Genomic DNA, 19,966 nt, shown 5'->3' on the forward strand with positions numbered 1-19,966 from the left:
TGTGTGGATCTCAGAAACCATACACCCCCCATCACCCAAACTTTCCACACAGGTTCACGACATCACCCACTACTCAGAGTAAAAAAATTACACCAATCCACCAGATGGTGGCGCTATAACAGCCAATTTCATGTTTGTCGGTCCATAACTTCTGAACTGCGAGCTGTAGAATCAAAATTCCACATCTACTGGTTTCCCTGGAGCATCATGTATCTAACCCACTAGGCCACGCCCATTTCTGTGTGGTAGATTTTCCGCCATTTTGAATTTGATCAAAAACCTACTTTTGCGAGCTCCTCCTAGACCGTTTGGCCAAATCACACAAAACTTTTTCTGGGTCATCTATGGGCTACCCCGACCTAAGGTTAGTAAAGGATTTTGGATACGTGAAACCGTTTTGAAATGATAAATCTCTAAACTTTTAATGAAACACACGCCAACACTAAATTGCCCACAACTCATTAACCGGTCAATTACAACTACTGCTGCTACTTCTGCTACCACTCCCACTACTACCAACACTACTACTACTACTATTACTACTTCTGCTACTATTACTACTACTACTACTAATACTACTACTACTACTACTACTACTACTGGAAGTTGGAATGTAGCATTTTGGGTGGGGTTAATGTGTTTTGGGGTTCTGCATCTGCTGTAGCATAATACATAGTTGGTTTAGATGTCACACAGTAATGCCCGATCCACAAAGACTTGACACCCACGTTTGAATAAAAACAAGTTTATGCCATAATAAGGTTATATCCGTGCCTTGTCATTGCTGTGGAAGGATGGTGTAGGGGTAAAGTAGCAGACACCAAAGCTGGAGGTCCTGGGTTCAAACCACGGCCAGGTAACTGTTTTATTTTTTGAAAATGTAGAATAAAGGTTAATTAACTCATTCACTGCCAACAACGTATGAACACGTTTTCAGAATCCAGCTGTTCCCTGCCAACAACGTGTTTACACGTTTTTGGCATCGATTTTTTTTTTTTGACGGTGGGTTGTGCATCTAAGCCTTTTACATCTCTTATATAATTATTGGAGCCACCGAACGTTTACAACCCATTCCACCGACCCACTAAGTGGCAACAGTGCTCTCCTTGCTAGAGGAAGGAAAGCATTTTTTTAACTTGTCAAGCCATTCTCAGCCCAGCCATTCTCCTTTTCGCGCTGATTGCTGGCGATGCGGGATTGCAAATTTACATAATAGATTCAGCCGATCTACTATGATCGGGTGATAGATTACAGGTGCAGGAACACACTTTGAAACACGCAGCATAAATATGACCAGAATCGCAAAAGCTTCTCTCAACCAAAACTCCAAACGAGCGAGTCCCTCCCGACTTCCTCAAACAGCGGCCCAGACATGCAGCAGGCACAGGAGAGCAGCAAAGCACTGACTGGTGACAAGCTTGTCCGCCCACGGAGGGCGGAGTTGAAGCAACTCGAGAGGGAGGGAGAGAGAGAGAGAGAGAGAGAGAGAGAGAGAGAGAGAGAGAGGGAGGGAGAGCGAGAGGGAGGGAGAGAGAGAGAGAGAGCGAGAGGGGGAGGGAGAGAGAGAGAGAGAGAGCCAAAAATGAATGGTTAAAGTGACCGTTCCATCCAATTTCACAAAAAGCCGTTTATCTCTGAATATTCTTTTTCACGCTAAAACCATGCTGTATTCAACTGCTAATGCTTACATAACTACTAACTCTACAAACTAACTCTTTTAGACAGAGAAAGTACACATTCTATTAGTACTTTTGAGATATTGTATGTTCACAAACTCCAAGCTGAAACGAATCCTCGGCTCTTATAAAATGAGCCATAATCCTCAAAAAACGGCTTGGCAGAAGCTATCTACAGCAAAGAAAAACGTCTGGCAGTCAATGTGTTAATAAAGGTAAATATAATTATGTATAACGCTGCTGAATACACACTGTGTACATAGCAGAATAACTGAATATGCCTATTTATGTTAACGTCATATTTCGACGTCCTCTTGACATTCCTGTGTAGATGTCTAAATGATCCCCAAATCGGCTGTGATTTGGCCTAGTCCTGGACGTCACTGAAAGATGATATCAGAACATCATCATGATGTAATTGTGTTTGCTGGGAGCCTTCTTTCAGATATATGAAAGGAAAAACATTCCAATACATTATTGTGTCTTCAGATGTGAAAGGTCAAAAAAGAGAATTAAATCTGAATTATCCTTGTCACTCATGTGTCCAGCTCAGTGGCCTTGTGGTCTGAATGTCCGCCCTGAGACTGGGAGGTTGTGAGTTCGATCCCCGGCCGAGTCATAGCAAAGACTATAAAAATGAGACCCATTTGGCACTCAGCATCAAAGGGTTGGAATTGGGGGGTTAGATCACCATATGATTCCCGAGGGCGGCGAACGCTGCCGCTCACCGCTCCCCCAGGGGATGGGTCAAATGCGGAGAACAAATTTCACACATTGTGTGACAATCAGTGGGACTTTACCTTTACTTTAGTTCCATTGTAACAGCACAACCCACACCAATTAGTTCAAACACCTCCATTCAGGGCAGACTTTTAATGTAAAGTGGTGGATTATGTGTGTAATACAGACATGTCCTTAATGGTAAATGGACTGCATGACAAGCTGCAATGCAGGGTGCTGGCTATAGTCATCAAAAGCAATTTCAGGGATAAAACCATCAACGTTCTGTAGTGGACGCCACTATGCCCTATGGTTTGATGTGTGTGTGGGAAAGACTCAATGACAACTGAAAATTCTGATTTCAGAACACAAAAGCTCCATCATGAGACAAGAACTAACCTCTCCTGTTGCAAAACACGTTCTTGAACACAGCCACGCAATCTCCAGCTAACATTTCCAAGATATTGAAAAAGTTCATGAAACACCGCAAAATAAGGAGGCAACATGTGGGGTTTTAATTACTATTACTGACTTAACTGTCTGAAGTTGAAAATTGTTCATCCCACATGGGGTTTGAACTTTGAGCCACAATAGTCTTTAGCTAGCATAAGTCATGAGCTTTACCAAGTGAGCTATCCAGACTGTTGTATTTGACTTTGTAGACCATATTATATGTATCTGCAGAGCCAGAGAAGTACTTGTCGTATTGACAGTATGTTCTACCCAAATACCAATTTCTGTCCAGATACTTAAAGGGATATTGTACACAAAAACTGCTTTCTATCCAAGTACTACTTCAAGTTTCAAGACATCACCCACTACTCAGAGGAAAAAATTACACCAACCCACCAGATGGTGGCGCTATAACAGCCAACCACCACTACTACTGCTGCTGCTGCTACTACTACTACTACTATTGGCTACTAGTGGCGGCTGTGGCTCAGGAGGTAGAGCGGGTTGTCCACTAATTAGAAGGTTGGTGGTTCGTTCCCCGGCTCCTCCAGTCCGCACGTCGAAGTGTCCTTGGGCAAGACACTGAACCCCAAATTGCTCCCGATGGCTGTGCCAGCACCCTGCGTGGCAGCTGGCCGCCTTCGGTGTGTGAATGGGTGAATGTAGGCACATTGTAAAGCGCTTTGGATAAAATCGCTATATAAATGCAGTCCATTTACCATTTACTATTCTTAGTACTTCTGCTGCTACTACTGCTACCACTCCCTCTACTACCAACACTATTACTACTACTGCTACTACTACTACTACTAGTACTGCTTGGAAACCGTCAGGTCACCGGATCTCAACCAAACTTTGTTTACTTGTGCACATACCAAGTCTGAATAAATGTGCACTATCTGACATATACCCCCCAAGTCACCGGAAGCTTGGACCCCGCATCGCCGCTTGCGGCTATATTTATTATTATTATTATTATTATTACCTTTATTATTATTATTATTATTATTATTATTAATTTAAGCTTTATTCATGGGACTCTCACAGAGAGCAATGCTGTCTTTTTCAGGAGCGCCCTGTTCACATCTGCTGGCCAATGAGCAACTCCACTGGAGCGGTTGGGGTTAAGGGCCTTGCTCAAGGGCACCTGGTGGGTTATCGGCCCCCTGAGCTCTTGGGCCCCTGGACCTGGGCCTGGTAGGGTAATACATCCCTGGGGCTGGGCATATGCATGGCACAATAATAAAAATGTATTCATTTGTTCATTAATTCATAGAAACTTATAAGGCTTTTATTAACATTTTTAAGAAGTCTATAAATTGTTAAGAAGTTTTTTTTTATTATAAATGTCTGGTCCAGGTCATCCCACACACACCACGTGGACACGCAACTCAACACAACCATGAGAATCATCACCGGTCATCTCTGTCATCTTATTCCTTCTTGCTTTCTCTCCGTTTCTCTCTTCCCCCTCTCTCCCCCCCCCCCCCTCTCCTGATCTTCTTCTCTCCTGATCTTCTTCTCCCTCTCTATTTTATTTTGTTAATTTACTTATTTGAATGTTTATTATTTTACAGGGCCTTATTATTAAAAAAAAAAAAAAAAAAAAAAAAAAGCTTCTACCCTTCATATTGTGGGTAAATAGTTAGCCTGGCTGGTATTAACTATCAGAGACAGACTGACTGAGGTGAAGGCCCTAGGGAGACTGATAAATTTATTTTACTAGTAACCCTCCAATTTTCGTTATATATTTAGTTTTGTTGTTATTGTTTTATTGTTACTATTATTAATATTATTATTATTATTATTATTATTATTATTATTATTATTATTATTATCGTTATTATTATTTGTATGTGTATGTATGTGGGTGTATGTATGTAAGTATGCGGGTGTGTATGTGGGTATGCTGCAGGTGTATGTATACATATATGTATATATGAATGTATGTATGTGTGTGTGTATATGTGTGTGTGTATATAGGTGTATGTGTGTGTGTATGCATATATGTATATATGTGTGTGTGTGTGTATGTATGTATGTGTGTGTATATATATATATACTTGTTTATTTTTATTATTTTTTTATTATTATTATTATTATTATTTGTAATAATGTCCAGAAGACTGGTTGTGCCTGGATATCTTTGGTTAACTTTATAACATAACAAGAGGGATGACGGCTTAAATAGGAAGATATGCAACCGTAGTGGGTGAAACTGAATGAGAAATTGTAAATTTCATATAAGAGACAGGTGTGCTTAATGATTAGTGTGTGTGGGTGGGTGTGGGAGGGGTTGAATGTGTGTGTATGGGGGTTTGTATGTGGGTGTGTGGGAGGGGGATGTGTGTGGATGTGTGTGCATGGGGGGGGGGGGGTGTGTGGGTGTGTGTGTGTGGGGGGGGGGGGGAATTAAACCATTGTCGGCTCGCCAAAGTAGAGTTAGGGGGTTTAAAGCTCTAACAAAGCATGTTTCTAAAAGAAGAGAAAGGGTGGGAGTATGTGTTTGTAATATGTGTCTGTGTGATGGTGTATGAAAGGGTGTTCTTTTTCACAGGTTTAAGTTCTATGTTGTCTTTTTACGTTATGTTAGGTTCTTTAGTTCTTAGCTGGTGTGATTTTTGCTGCTCTATCTCTAAAACTACTACGGTTGGTTTAGATAAAGAATATGGCTAATAAAAATCCTGTACAGACACTTCCGACTACTTTTCAAGTTTCAACCTGGAATGTGAACGGACTGCAGGAAGGTACAAAAAAACATAAGGTTTTATATCATTTAGGAAAACTCTCATCCGACATTGTCTTTCTACAGGAACTCCACTTTAAAAAAGGGCAAATAGAATACCTTAAGAGGCAATGGGTGGGGGAGGCCTTTGAAGCTGCATTTACTTCGAGAAGCAGGGGGGTGGGAATATTAATCAATAAGAGGATACCATTTAAGCTGCTCTCTCAGCAAGCTGATACTTACGGTAGATTCCTAATAGTGAAATGTGAAATGTTTGGAGAACTTTATACGCTAATTAATATCTACAAGCCTCCCATCTCAGATATGTCTTTTTTGTGTAAAATTCAAAAAGTGCTAGACAGATCTCCAACAGGAGTGATTATACTTGGGGGTGACTTGAATAACATTTTTAGTTCTAACGATAGCTCAACAAAAAATAGGAAAATTAACCCTCCCAAAAAACTTTTGAAATTTCTTACGGTAAATGAACTACAAGATATATGGAGAACTCTGCACCCTAATACAATAGACTATACATACTTCTCACATCCACAAAATAGCTACAGCCGAATAGATTATTTATTTGTTTCTAAAACTGGTTTGGACACTGTACTTTCGAGTAAAATAAACGACATATTAATATCTGACCATGCCATAGTCACTTGTACTATGACCCCAAAACAAAACACACTTTTACATAGGATATGGAGAATGAATAGAAAATATTTGAGTGACACCGATTTCCTGAAGCATATAAAACAACATATTGATATATTCATTCAAACCAATGTAAAGGAAGGGGACCCCTTAGACAGACCAGAAATCGGCATAATTTGGGACACTTTTAAGGCCTACATAAGAGGAATAATGTTAGGATTTGCAGCAAAAAGAAAAGCAGACCTGGATAAAGAATTAAATAAACTGAAAGATCAAATAAATACATTGGAGAAAAAACATAAAATACAAATCAATAATAGCACATTACATGAATTACAGGAATTAAAACTAAAATTAGATACTTTGTTATTAAAAAAAGCAAATGATTTCAGACATAATTCTAATAAACTCAATTATATCTCTGCTAATAAATCAGGCAAACATTTAAGCTCTTTAGTTAAAAAAGTTTTAGCGAGGCAACCTATATCTCTGAAAAATAAAACACAAGATGTAGTTTATATAAATAACAAAAAAATTAACGAAGAATTTAAATTATTTTATCAGAAATTATATACATCAGAAATAAAAGAAAATGATCCTCTCCCCTTTCTTCAATCACTTAACCTAAAATGTTTATCAATGGAGGAAAAAGAAACACTTAGTAAGGAGATTACCTGCACAGAAATTAAATCGGCCATTAAAAATTTTCCAATTAAAAAAGCTCCAGGGATGGATGGTCTCCCAATAGAGTTTTATTCCACATTTTGGTCAAGTATAGACTCCCTTTTCTTAGAAGTAGTTAAATCAGCCCAAATTAATCATAAACTCCCACAAACAATGTATTCAGCAACTATATCCGTAATACCAAAACCAGGCAGAGACTGTGATAGCCCCTCTGATTTTAGACCGATAAGCTTAATTAATTGCGATAAAAAAATTATTACTAAAATAATAAATAACAGACTGACATTAATCTTACCAAATATTATACATCACAATCAAACCGGATTTATACAAAACAGAGATCTAAAAACTAATACTAGAACATGTTTATCCTTAATTCAATATGCAAAAAAGTACAACAAAGAATTAACACTCATGGCGGTTGATGCAGAAAAAGCCTTCGACAGAGTTGAATGGTCTTATTTGTTTAAAGTTTTAGAAGTTTATGATTTTCCAGTTGAATTTATTAATATGATCAAAACATTTTATAAATCACCAATAGCACAAGTATACACAAATGGCATTCTTTCTGACCCTTTCCCCTTAAGTAGAGGTACAGCTCAAGGGTGTCCTTTATCCCCGTCTTTATTTGCGTTAGCAATTGAACCGTTAGCCCAAAAAATTAGACAATCGGAAAAAATAAGTGGCATTACAATTGGTAAAAATGAATATAAACTTAGTTTATTTGCTGACGATTTACTGCTTTATTTAAGTAACACAAACACCTCAATCGCACAGGTAATTGAAATTATTACAGAATTCTCCAAATTATCCGGTTATAAAATGAATGAAGGGAAAACAGAATTAATGATAATAGAAAAAGGTACAACTAAATTGGAAAATTTAAAACAGTTTAAAATACAAAAAAAGAACATTAAGTATTTGGGTTGCTACATAAGTGCAGATAAAACACAGCTATATAAGGATAACTTTCTTCCACTCATAAAAGGACTTAAACAAGATATAGAAAGGTGGTCTGAATTGAAAATTAATTTAATAGGTAGAATTAACCTTCTCAAGATGATGTGGTTGCCAAAATTCTTATACATATTCCAGACTATTACAATTACACCACCGCAGGTATTTTTTAAGGAGGTGAACTCTCTTTTCTCTTCTTTTATCTGGTCAAATAAAGCTAACAGATTAAAGAAAAAGTTACTGTATTATCCTCGAGAGGATGGCGGTTTGAACCTACCGAATCTGGAGTTTTACCATAATGCAGCTCAAATGTTTTATTTCGATCATATAATAAATAATACAAGTGAAGAACCATGGATAAATATCGAAAATCAACAGTTAAAGCCCAGCAGTTTTCTTTTAGCTCTTTTCTCCAAAAAAAAAATTAAATCTACAAATTTTATAATTAATAGTACATTAAATGCCTGGAAAAAAATGAAAAAAATACTAGGTCAAGACATAGGAATCCCCATACATATAGAAATCTGGAAAAACCCATCAATAACCATTCAGAACACGCAATTATATTGGGAAACATGGATAAATAGCGGAATTCAGAAAATATCAGATATCATAGACCAGAACTCGTTACTTTCATTTCCGGAATTAAAGAATAAATATAAATTGAACGACAAAGAAATTTTTAAATATCTTCAATTAAAAAATTGGATAATAACAAACTTTGACCTTGGAAATAGAATTTCGACTGAGATGGGGGAAATTCTAAAAAAAAAAAAAACAGATGAAAAGAGGCGATTATTGGGTGCGGCGTATAAAATACTTCTTAAAGCGGAGGACAATAATGAACTACTTCAAAATATATATAAAAACTGGAGCAAAGATCTTGGAATAGATGCAAAACAAAAATGGAAGGAATGTTTGCAACATACATATGTATTTACCACAAATGAAAATTTACGCTTAATACAATACAAATTAATGACAAGAATATATTATAGTAGAGACAAAATTCATAGATTTGATACCAGATCCTCAGATAAATGTTTAAAATGCAGTATTCATAGTGACTCCCTCATACATGCCTTTTGGTACTGCGACAAAGTTAGAAAGGTCTGGGATGATATCGAAAAGTGGATGACAAAAGTGTGTAAACACAAAGTAAATTTCTCTCCAACGATCTGCATCTTTCAAGACATTGATGACATAAGATATCCAGCTAGGTGGCAAATCCTTTTTGTGTCACTGGTGTATAAGAAATTAATACTGCAAAATTGGAAAAGTAAAGACGCACCTTCAATTCAAAAATGGAAAACATTAATGAAATATTACTTAAGCATAGAGAAGACAATGTCGGATGACAGCAACAAAGAGAAACAATTTCACACGATATGGAAGTTAATCTACGATGCTCTGTAGACTGAGTGAGGCAGCGAAAAGAAAATCAAACCAGCATTTATCAAACATTTTTATTTTTTTTTGTTTTTTGTTTGTTGTTTTTTGTTTTTTGTTTGTTTTAGGAGTGAATGTGCGTGCGCGTGTGTGTGCAGTGTGGGTGGGCGGGGTGGGGGGTGGTTAGTGGGTTAAAAAAAAAAAAAAATGTTGTGGGAGGAAACGTATTATGCCTTGGATGCAGATCATTTTTGATGGTATATTCAAAAATATAAGGTAAACCATGTTTTGGTTTTCATGTAACCTGTCCTGACCCTCACTCAATAAAAACAATTATAAAAAAAAAAAAAAAAAGAGAATCATCACCGGGACAATCCGCTCAACACCACTCCCCTGGCTCCCTGTCCTATCCAACATAGCCCCTCCACATATCCGGCGAGAAGCCTTCACTCAAAGGATGCTCCAAAAGGCCAAAGACTCCCCCCACCTACCAATCCACACAGACATCTTCAACCCACCCACTGCTCGTCTTCCATCTAGACGACCAATCTGGAAGAACCCTCCAGCAGCTGACTTCACCACCAAATCAGCTTGGAAAAAGGAATGGGAGTCCAAGGACGTCCCAAACAAACACCTGGTGTCAGACCCCCACTCTACCGGTCCCTGGCACCACCAACCTCCCAAGGAGGCAGTGGTCAACCCTCAATAGATTCAGGACTGGACATGGCCCCTGCTTGGCCAGCCTTCACAAGTGGGGCAGCAGCCCAAACCCACTGTGTGCTTGTGGAGAGCAGCAGACAATGCAACACATCATCGAAGCTTGCCCTCTACAAAGACTTGAAGGAGGACTAGTCACCCTCCACACAGCAGATCAGGAGGCAACTGCTTGGCTCAAGGACCTTGCATTCGCTAAATAAATAAATTCTAAATGTCTTATAAGTTACCACTAAACATGTTTATGATACCATTATTAATACTTATTAGTCTTATTAGCACTTAAGTGTTTTAAGCACCCTATAAGGACTTATAAGAGCCTTATTTATTGATCCATTCAGGCTTATTAATAGAACCTTAATATAAAGCGTTACTGTACCAAAATATTCATTCGCTAAATACAGATTAAACATTTGCAGAAATATATCAAATATCAGGGCAATATCAAATTTACTAAATGTATTGTGCACTTAAATATCAGGTGGGAATTGGGGAGCCTCTGTCTTTGTTAAAGCAGAATAAATATTGATTAGCTTGTTAAAAGTGATTGTTTAAAAAGTCATACAGCATCACTCATTGTTATTCATATTTGTCTCATATTACAAAATACAGCACATCATACAGAGGCATATTGCTCTCCTATAGATCTGGTGAGTTGTAAATTTACAACCTATACTGGCATCTCTCCTGTCAAACAAAAGTGAAAAGGTCTCACCCCAGAGTGCTGTTAACCAGATAACTGCTGCTGCTGTTCATCTTGAATCACACTATAATGAGACACAGATGCTCTCCTATGCATGCAGTTAGAATGTGCCCTCTTCTCAGTTAACTTTCCTTTTACTTGCTATGACGACCAGGTGTGGGCGGAGGCGAGTAAACTTGCTATGGAAACAGAGTCTATATCAAGTAGAGATGAGTAAAGGCCAGATGGGGTAGCTGTACTGTGCTGTTATATGTGGTGGAAATGAGCCATTGTTGGTGTCAAGGGGGTGGGGGTAAAAACCACATCTGCAAGCTTTGGAGCCATATGCAAGCTATATGCAAGCTGACTGTGACCATGGCCTGCAAGCAAACAGGCACACAGGTAGTATTTTAGATTAGAAAATGTTGATGGACCTGCAAAATTCGGGGGGGGGGGGGGGGAACAAACATCCTCAATTTCGCAAAACAACAACAGCACAACAACAACTTTACACTCGCTTGACATAGTGGGAGATGGAGACACCTCTTCTGAATAAGTGATCAGCTGGAGCCTGTATTGTGCACAGCTGGCCACGTGTCCGGTCTGCTGTGATGTGTTCTGCTGGTGGAACAGAGCAGAACGCCCTGATAAGCCCACATGAAATGTTGCTCTGAAACCTAAAGTGTTGCACCCAAAGGCTCTCACTCTGGGCCACATCCGCAAGTGTAAGTGTAAGGGCAAGCGTTATCTTCCGTTGTTTCCCCTAAACAGATGTTTCAACGAGGTCCAAATGGCTTTGTAGAAACAGCCCAGCGAGCATTTTTCGGTTGAAAATAAAACGTTTAGGGTCAACGTTGAAAAAACGTGCAAGAAAGGTTCCAAAGTGAAAGTTTTTGCAGCCACTATTGCAGACGTTGATATTTAGACCATATTTCAATGGGATCTTAAATCTCCCACATTCTGACCACTGTGCTCTACCGACTGAGCTATCCATTCACTGAAAATAGATTGTGCGCCAGGAACATAATATAGCCTACTCCATCTCTATCTCTATCTCGTACATAACTTGTACATGATTGTGCGTACCACAGGCTAAACGATTATGGGACAGGTGTATTTTATGGAGAAGGAGAGCCAGCACACAGAATGTCCTTTCTTTTCTTTATTCCAGTTCACCAGGTACACAGACACGAACGTTTCAGCCTAACGGCCTTCTTCAGCGTGTCCACACGCCTGACTGAGGGCAAAAAAGAAAAAAAAGCCTGCAGGCCATTTAGCAGGCCAGGCCAACGGGAAAACTCCCTGTGCTCCCTGTGTCCATTGATTTGATTGATTGCCTTTATTAATCCCACAGTGGGGAAACTGACTCATTACAGCAGCTCTCACAAGGAAGAACAGCTCTAAAAATAAACACAACACTTGACACTTATTGAGAGTTGATTTGTTAAAGGGATATTAGTTTGTTTGAAGTGGGGTCCTATAAGGTACTCTCATACAGTCAGTGTACTGGGTAAAGCACTCTGGACGCATCACTATGAGGTACTCTCATACAGTCAGTGTACTGGGTAAAGCACTCTGGACACATCACTATGAGGTACTCTCATACAGTCAGTGTACTGGGTAAAGCACTCTGGACACATCACTATGAGGTACTCTCATACAGTCAGTGTACTGGGTAAAGCACTCTGGACACATCACTATGAGGTACTCTCATACAGTCAGTGTACTGGGTAAAGCACTCTGGACGCATCACTATGAGGTACTCTCATACAGTCAGTGTACTGGGTAAAGCACTCTGGACACATCACTATGAGGTACTTGCATACAGTCAGTGTACTGGGTAAAGCACTCTGGACACATCACTATGAGGTACTCTCATACAGTCAGTGTACTGGGTAAAGCACTCTGGACACATCACTATGAGGTACTCTCATACAGTCAGTGTACTGGGTAAAGCACTCTGGACACATCACTATGAGGTACTCTCATACAGTCAGTGTACTGAGTAAAGCACTCTGGACACATCACTATGAGGTACTCTCATACAGTCAGTGTACTGAGTAAAGCACTCTGGACGCATCACTATGAGGTACTCTCATACAATCAGTGTACTGGGTAAAGCACTCTGGACACATCACTATGAGGTACTCTCATACAGTCAGTGTACTGGGTAAAGCACTCTGGACGCATCACTATGAGGTACTCTCATACAGTTAGTGTACTGGGTAAAGCACTCTGGACACATCACTATGAGGTACTCTCATACAGTCAGTGTACTGGGTAAAGCACTCTGGACACATCACTATGAGGTACTCTCATACAGTCAGTGTACTGAGTAAAGCACTCTGGATACATCACTATGAGGTACTTGCATACAGTCAGTGTACTGAGTAAAGCACTCTGGATACATCACTATGAGGTGCTCTCATACAGTCAGTGTACTGGGTAAAGCACTCTGGACACATCACTATGAGGTACTCTCATACAGTCAGTGTACTGAGTAAAGCACTCTGGACACATCACTATGAGGTACTCTCATACAGTCAGTGTACTGGGTAAAGCACTCTGGACGCATCACTATGAGGTACTCTCATACAGTCAGTGTACTGAGTAAAGCACTCTGGACGCATCACTATGAGGTACTCTCATACAATCAGTGTACTGGGTAAAGCACTCTGGACAAATCACTATGAGGTACTCTCATACAGTCAGTGTACTGGGTAAAGCACTCTGGACGCATCACTATGAGGTACTCTCATACAGTTAGTGTACTGGGTAAAGCACTCTGGACACATCACTATGAGGTACTTGCATACAGTCAGTGTACTGGGTAAAGCACTCTGGACGCATCACTATGAGGTACTCTCATACAGTCAGTGTACTGGGTAAAGCACTCTGGACACATCACTATGAGGTACTCTCATACAGTCAGTGTACTGAGTAAAGCACTCTGGACACATCACTATGAGGTACTCTCATACAGTCAGTGTACTGGGTAAAGCACTCTGGACACATCACTATGAGGTACTCTCATACAGTCAGTGTACTGAGTAAAGCACTCTGGACACATCACTATGAGGTACTCTCATACAGTCAGTGTACTGGGTAAAGCACTCTGGACGCATCACTATGAGGTACTCTCATACAGTCAGTGTACTGAGTAAAGCACTCTGGACGCATCACTATGAGGTACTCTCATACAGTCAGTGTACTGGGTAAAGCACTCTGGACACATCACTATGAGGTACTCTCATACAGTCAGTGTACTGGGTAAAGCACGGATACATCACTATGAGGTACTCTCATACAGTCAGTGTACTGGGTAAGCACTCTGGACACATCACTATGAGGTACTCTCATACAGTCAGTGTACTGGGTAAAGCACGGATACATCACTATGAGGTACTCTCATACAGTCAGTGTACTGGGCAAAGCACTCTGGACGCATCACGCACCGAGATAGGAGAATTGCACTCCAACAACAGGCACAGAGAGCTGTTGAAGTTGGCCATGAGCAAAAACGTAAAAAACAACAGAAAAATACATAAAATGCTTCCATACTGCTCAACTGGCGTAATCCAAGTCTCCACAAGCCCTGAGATGCCAAGTTGACTTGAAAATATGTAATTTACACTCTGATTCTAGCTTAAATCTTCACTGTAGCAAGTTTGTACCCTAGTTGGTGTATTTCAGCCGCTAGCTCCAGTGCAGATTTAAGCTAAAAACAGGGTTTAAACATATTTTCAAGGCAACTTGGCATCTCAGGGCTTGTATATATACTAACCACAACACCCTTACTGACCACAACACCCTGACTGACAACAACGCCCTTACTGACCACCATGCCCTTACTGGCCACAACACCCTGAGTGACCACAACACCCTTACTGACCACAACACTCTGACTGACCACAATGCCTTTAGTGAGCACAATGCCCTGACTGACCACAACACCCTGACTGACCACAACACCCTTACTGACCACAACACCCTTACTGACGACAACGCCCTGACTGACCACAACACCCTTACTGACCACAACACCCTTACTAACCATAACACCCATACTGACCACAACACCCGTACTGACCACAACGCCCTGACTAAGCACAATGCCCTGACTGACCACAACACCCTTACTGACCACAATGCCCTTACTGACCACAACGCCCTTACTGACCACAACACCCTGATTGACCACAACGCCCTTACTGACCACAACACCCATACTGACCACAACGCCCTTACTGACCACAATGCCCTGACTGACCACAACGCCCTTACTGACCACCAACATCTCAGAAACCATACACCCACCATCACCCAAACTTTCCACACAGGTTCACGACATCACCCACTACTCAGAGTAAAAAAATTACACCAATCCACCAGATAGTGGCGCTATAACAGCCAATTTCCTGTTTTTTGGTCCATAACTTCTGAACCAGCAGACTGAACGACAGCAGGAGTGGAGTTATTTTTCCGTGACAAGTATCATCCTAAAATGAGATATTCCTCTAAATCTTAAAATCTGAATATTTAAAATGAGTTATACCCCTAAATTGGCCTTCAAATTGCCTGAAATTTCCGCCGCCGCCCTCTGGACAGCAGCATTTCTGCGCCGAAGTGCCCTTTTAAGAATTAGAGCGCCTGCCCCTCTAATGTTTTCTGCACGTCCCTGCGTGTCCCCGCTATTTTTATCAGCCTGTCCTTGATGTATGACTTCGTGAAAATCACAAAGAACATTGTGACCAATTTCCCAGAGAGAGAGGAGGTGAGTTGTGTGTCGTTTATATGTGGCTGCAGCCAAGTACGTTACATCTTGCCTCCGAGGTGGTTTCACTGTGCATTCACTCTCTTCTCTTGGCTGTCTGCACTGCACTATAGCATTCGGGTGTCACGTGACCGTTGAACCGAGGCGAACATTCACTGAAGTATAAATGCAACACCATGAGCGACACTTTCTTTTTCGTCTGCGACCATGTGCTGAGTGACACTTTCTAATAAGTATAAATTAAGCTTTATGCTTAAAGGGAAAAACAATGCTCATTTATTTTGCACATAATCTCATGCATATCTGAAAACTGTAAGTGGTTTTGCAGACATTCGTTTAGTTTGACAGTTATTGAGAGTTGAGTAGATTTTAGTTAAGTTGTGGAACAGTGATGCAGAAAACAACATCACTGGTCCACAACTGAACTCAAATCAACTCGCAATAACTGTCAAACTAATTGAATGCCTGCAAAACTGGAGTGACCCTTTACAGTAAATATACATTTTAATAGGTGACTTTAACATCCACCAATGTGTTCAGGCAGGCTACTTCATCCACCACTGTGTTCAGGCAGGCTACTTCATCCACCACTGTGTTCAGGTAGGATACTTCATCCACCAATGTGTTCAGGCAGGCTACTTCATCCACCACTGTGTTCAGGCAGGCTACTTCATCCACCACTGTGTTCAGGCAGGATACTTCATCCACCAATGTGTTCAGGCAGGATACTTCATCCACCAATGTGTTCAGGTAGGATACTTCATCCACCACTGTGTTCAGGCAGGATACTTCATCCACCAATGTGTTCAGGTAGGATACTTCATCCACCAATGTGTTCAGGCAGACTACTTCATCCACCAATGTGTTCAGGCAGGATACTTCATCCACCAATGTGTTCAGGCAGGATACTTCATCCACCAATGTGTTCAGGCAGGATACTTCATCCACCAATGTGTTCAGGTAGGATACTTCATCCACCAATGTGTTCAGGCAGGATACTTCATCCACCAATGTGTTCAGGCAGGCTACTTCATCCACCAATGTGTTCAGGCAGACTACTTCATCCACCAATGTGTTCAGGTAGGATACTTCATCCACCAATGTGTTCAGGCAGGATACTTCATCCACCAATGTGTTCAGGCAGGCTACTTCATCCACCAATGTGTTCAGGCAGACTACTTCATCCACCAATGTGTTCAGGTAGGATACTTCATCCACCAATGTGTTCAGGTAGGATACTTCATCCACCAATGTGTTCAGGCAGGCTACTTCATCCACCAATGTGTTCAGGCAGACTACTTCATCCACCAATGTGTTCAGGCAGGATACTTCATCCACCAATGTGTTCAGGCAGGCTACTTCATCCACCAATGTGTTCAGGTAGGATACTTCATCCACCAATGTGTTCAGGCAGGCTATTTCATCCACCACTGTGTTCAGGTAGGATACTTCATCCACCACTGTGTTCAGGCAGGCTACTTCATCCACCAATGTGTTCAGACAGGCTATTTCATCCACCACTGTGTTCAGGCAGGCTATTTCATCCACCACTGTGTGTGCATCATATTCAGCATCATGTGAGCGTGTGTTTTTATTAACCACTGGTTTTGTACAATATTTAGTGTGTGACTGAATAATTCATTACTTTGTTTATTGAAATCTCACAGCTTATTCCTAGCAAAGCCGGAGAGTCGACATGGCGTGTGCTGCATTGGCTACAATAAATGTATGATAAGAATTTGAGTTTTAAGCTTGTACTGTAGATTGCAGCACAGCATACTGTACATCTACTTGTTTTGCTGTCTCTGCTGTGAGAGCTGTTACACGTCTGTTTTCATTCACCTCTAAAATGCCCTCTTATTATTCACCACCAGTAAATTGTGTGATTCACATTGAAGAATGGAGCTTAAGATGTAACAGGTCTCACAAGACCCTGTTGGAAATTCCCTCCCCCGTACAATTCTAGTCATTTAGCTTTTAATTACTATTATTTACTTTCACTTTTCATATTTTCTTTTATTTTTAATGTGGGTTATGGTAAATCAGGACGTTTGAAGGTTAGATTGAGGGTTGGATTCTGCTGTATGATTATGTTTTGCCACAAGATGGCAGCAGGTTACAAGAAAAAAGATTAGTTTTCTTGAGTCTAGCCCAACAGTACTCAACCCGAGGCTCCTTTATGGGTAGTTGTGGCTCTTTTAAGTCCTACTTTAAATAAATAAATAAATAAATAAATAAATAAATAAATAAATAAATAAATAAATAAATAAATAAATAAATAAATAAATAAATAAATAAATAAAAATAAGATAAAGGGACAAAAGGGACTTTTTTGGATTGTGGCTCTTGTAAAGAATTATTTTTGTCAATGTGGCTCCTGAGTAGGGCAAGGTTGGCTGCATACCACTGTTCTAGCCCATTAGCCTTAGTGTGTCAAGCAAGCTACTTGTGAGTGATGTGACCTTTGTTTACAAGCCCTGGTTAAACTATAACTGGGCTGTATAAACCAAAGGAAGAAAATTGCAACAACAACTTCTCCACTAGAACTAGGTACAGTAGCCTACAGTACAGTACAGTACAGTGCAGTGCATTACAGTACAGTATAGCTACAGTACAGTGCAGTTCAGTACAGTGCATTCCTCGGTCCCTGCTCCACCCTCTGCCAATCTGAGGGGAGCCGAGACAAGCACCATCCTTCCTCCGACACATGCTCAGTTGCCAGCCGCTTCTTTTCACCTGACAGCAGGAGATTCACCGGCAGGACGTAGCACGTGGGAGGATCACGCTATTCCCACCAGTTCCCTTACACCCCGACCAGGCACCCCGACCAACCAGAAGAGGCGCTAGTGCAGCGACCAGGACACATACCCCCAATCCGGCTTCCCACCCGCAGACACCAGCCAATCGTGCCTGTATGGATGCCCGACCAAGCCGGGGGTAACACGGGGCTGCGAACCTGCGACCCTCGTGTTTGTAGGCAGGGAATCTACTGCTACACTACCCGGACGCTCTCCTCCGTGGCTGTTCTAGTGTTAAAAGGACTTAGGTAAAACATGGTATGGCTGGACCGTTTAGCTATGTTTCCACAGGATCTGTCAAGTCGACATTGACGCTTCTCATTCATTTTCTATGTAAGCAGCCGTGCAATGCATTCTGGTTTCGAGAGATAGGGCATCACATTGTCCGCTCCATAAGCTCCATGAGCTGCCATGTTTTTCCAGTTTGAAATCAGGGGGCATATGCCCCAGCGAGTGACAGCATGTTCGCCCAATCAGGTGCAGATGCCCCAGTGAGTGACAGCATGTTCGCCCAATCAGGTGCAGCAAGGAACCAATATTGACGAACAGCAATACTGAGAAGCAGCGTGACTTCAGCCCAAAACAGAAATTATACAGAAAGAAAGAAAGAAAGGGAGGGAGGGTGGGTGCGAGAACAGGAGACAGCCAAGGTGAAATAGACCAGCAGTTCCAAACCTTTTCCCCACTTAAACTGTACAGAGGCCAAACAATGTGTTCTCAGAGCACTTTTTATCTTAAAAGAAAAAAAGGACCTGTCCATCAGCACCACACATAAATCAGAAACTAAAAATGAAAGGCTGTCTGCAATAGGCTAATTAAGGCATAATCTATTACAAATTAAATAAGGGTATAATTCAACAATGGACAAATGCATTTTCATACATAATAATAATAATGATAATAATAATAACCCACCTCAATATACCTCAACATGAAGAAAAGCACAATAGATGCTCTTAATAGGTCGTCTGCAAGATACATAAAGGCTTTTACTCACCTCAGAGGTTTTTGTTAAGATCACCATTAGTTTGTTGCTTAAAGGTCATCATTTTACAGCCCTATTCATTTTGACATGATGATCTGTGTGTGTGTGTGTGTGTGTGTGTGTGTGTGTGTGTGTGCGTGTGTGTGTGCGTGCGTGCGTGCGTGCGTGCGTGCGTCTGTGTGTGTGTGTGTGTGTGTGCGTGCGTGTGTGTGTGTGCGTGTGTGTGTGTGTGCGTGCGTGCGTGCGTGTGTGTGTGTGTGTGTGCGTGTGTGTGTGTGTGTGTGTGCGTGTGTGTGTGCGTCTGTGTGTGTGTGTGTGTGTGTGTGTGTGTGTGTGCGTGTGTGCGTGCGTGCGTGCGTGCGTGCGTGCGTGCGTGTGCGTGCGTCTGTGTGTGTGTGTGTGTGTGTGTGTGTGTGTGTGTGCGTGCGTGCCTGCGTGCCTGCGTGCCTGCGTGCGTGTGTGACACCTACCAATTGGCCATGGTTTAATGGGCTACATGACATATCCCATGTACCCTCGTGTCATCTCATCACACTGTTGATCCAGGTGGAAATGATTCTTATGTCTGAACACAGTGCTAATGAGCCTATGAACTGTGCTCAGAGTGCAGAAGTGACTGAGTGTGGCTCTGTCTGTGTTAGCACAGTGGCAAAGCCAAGAGAGACTAAAGACTAAACATAACCCAGCAGCTTTATAAAACAGCATGACTGACAGCAAAACTAAGAAGAGCACAATTCTAACATTCATGAATT

This window comes from Poromitra crassiceps (genome assembly GCF_964638095.1).
Source record: "Poromitra crassiceps genome assembly, chromosome: 4".
In the NCBI taxonomy this organism is placed as follows: Eukaryota; Metazoa; Chordata; class Actinopteri; order Beryciformes; family Melamphaidae; genus Poromitra; species Poromitra crassiceps.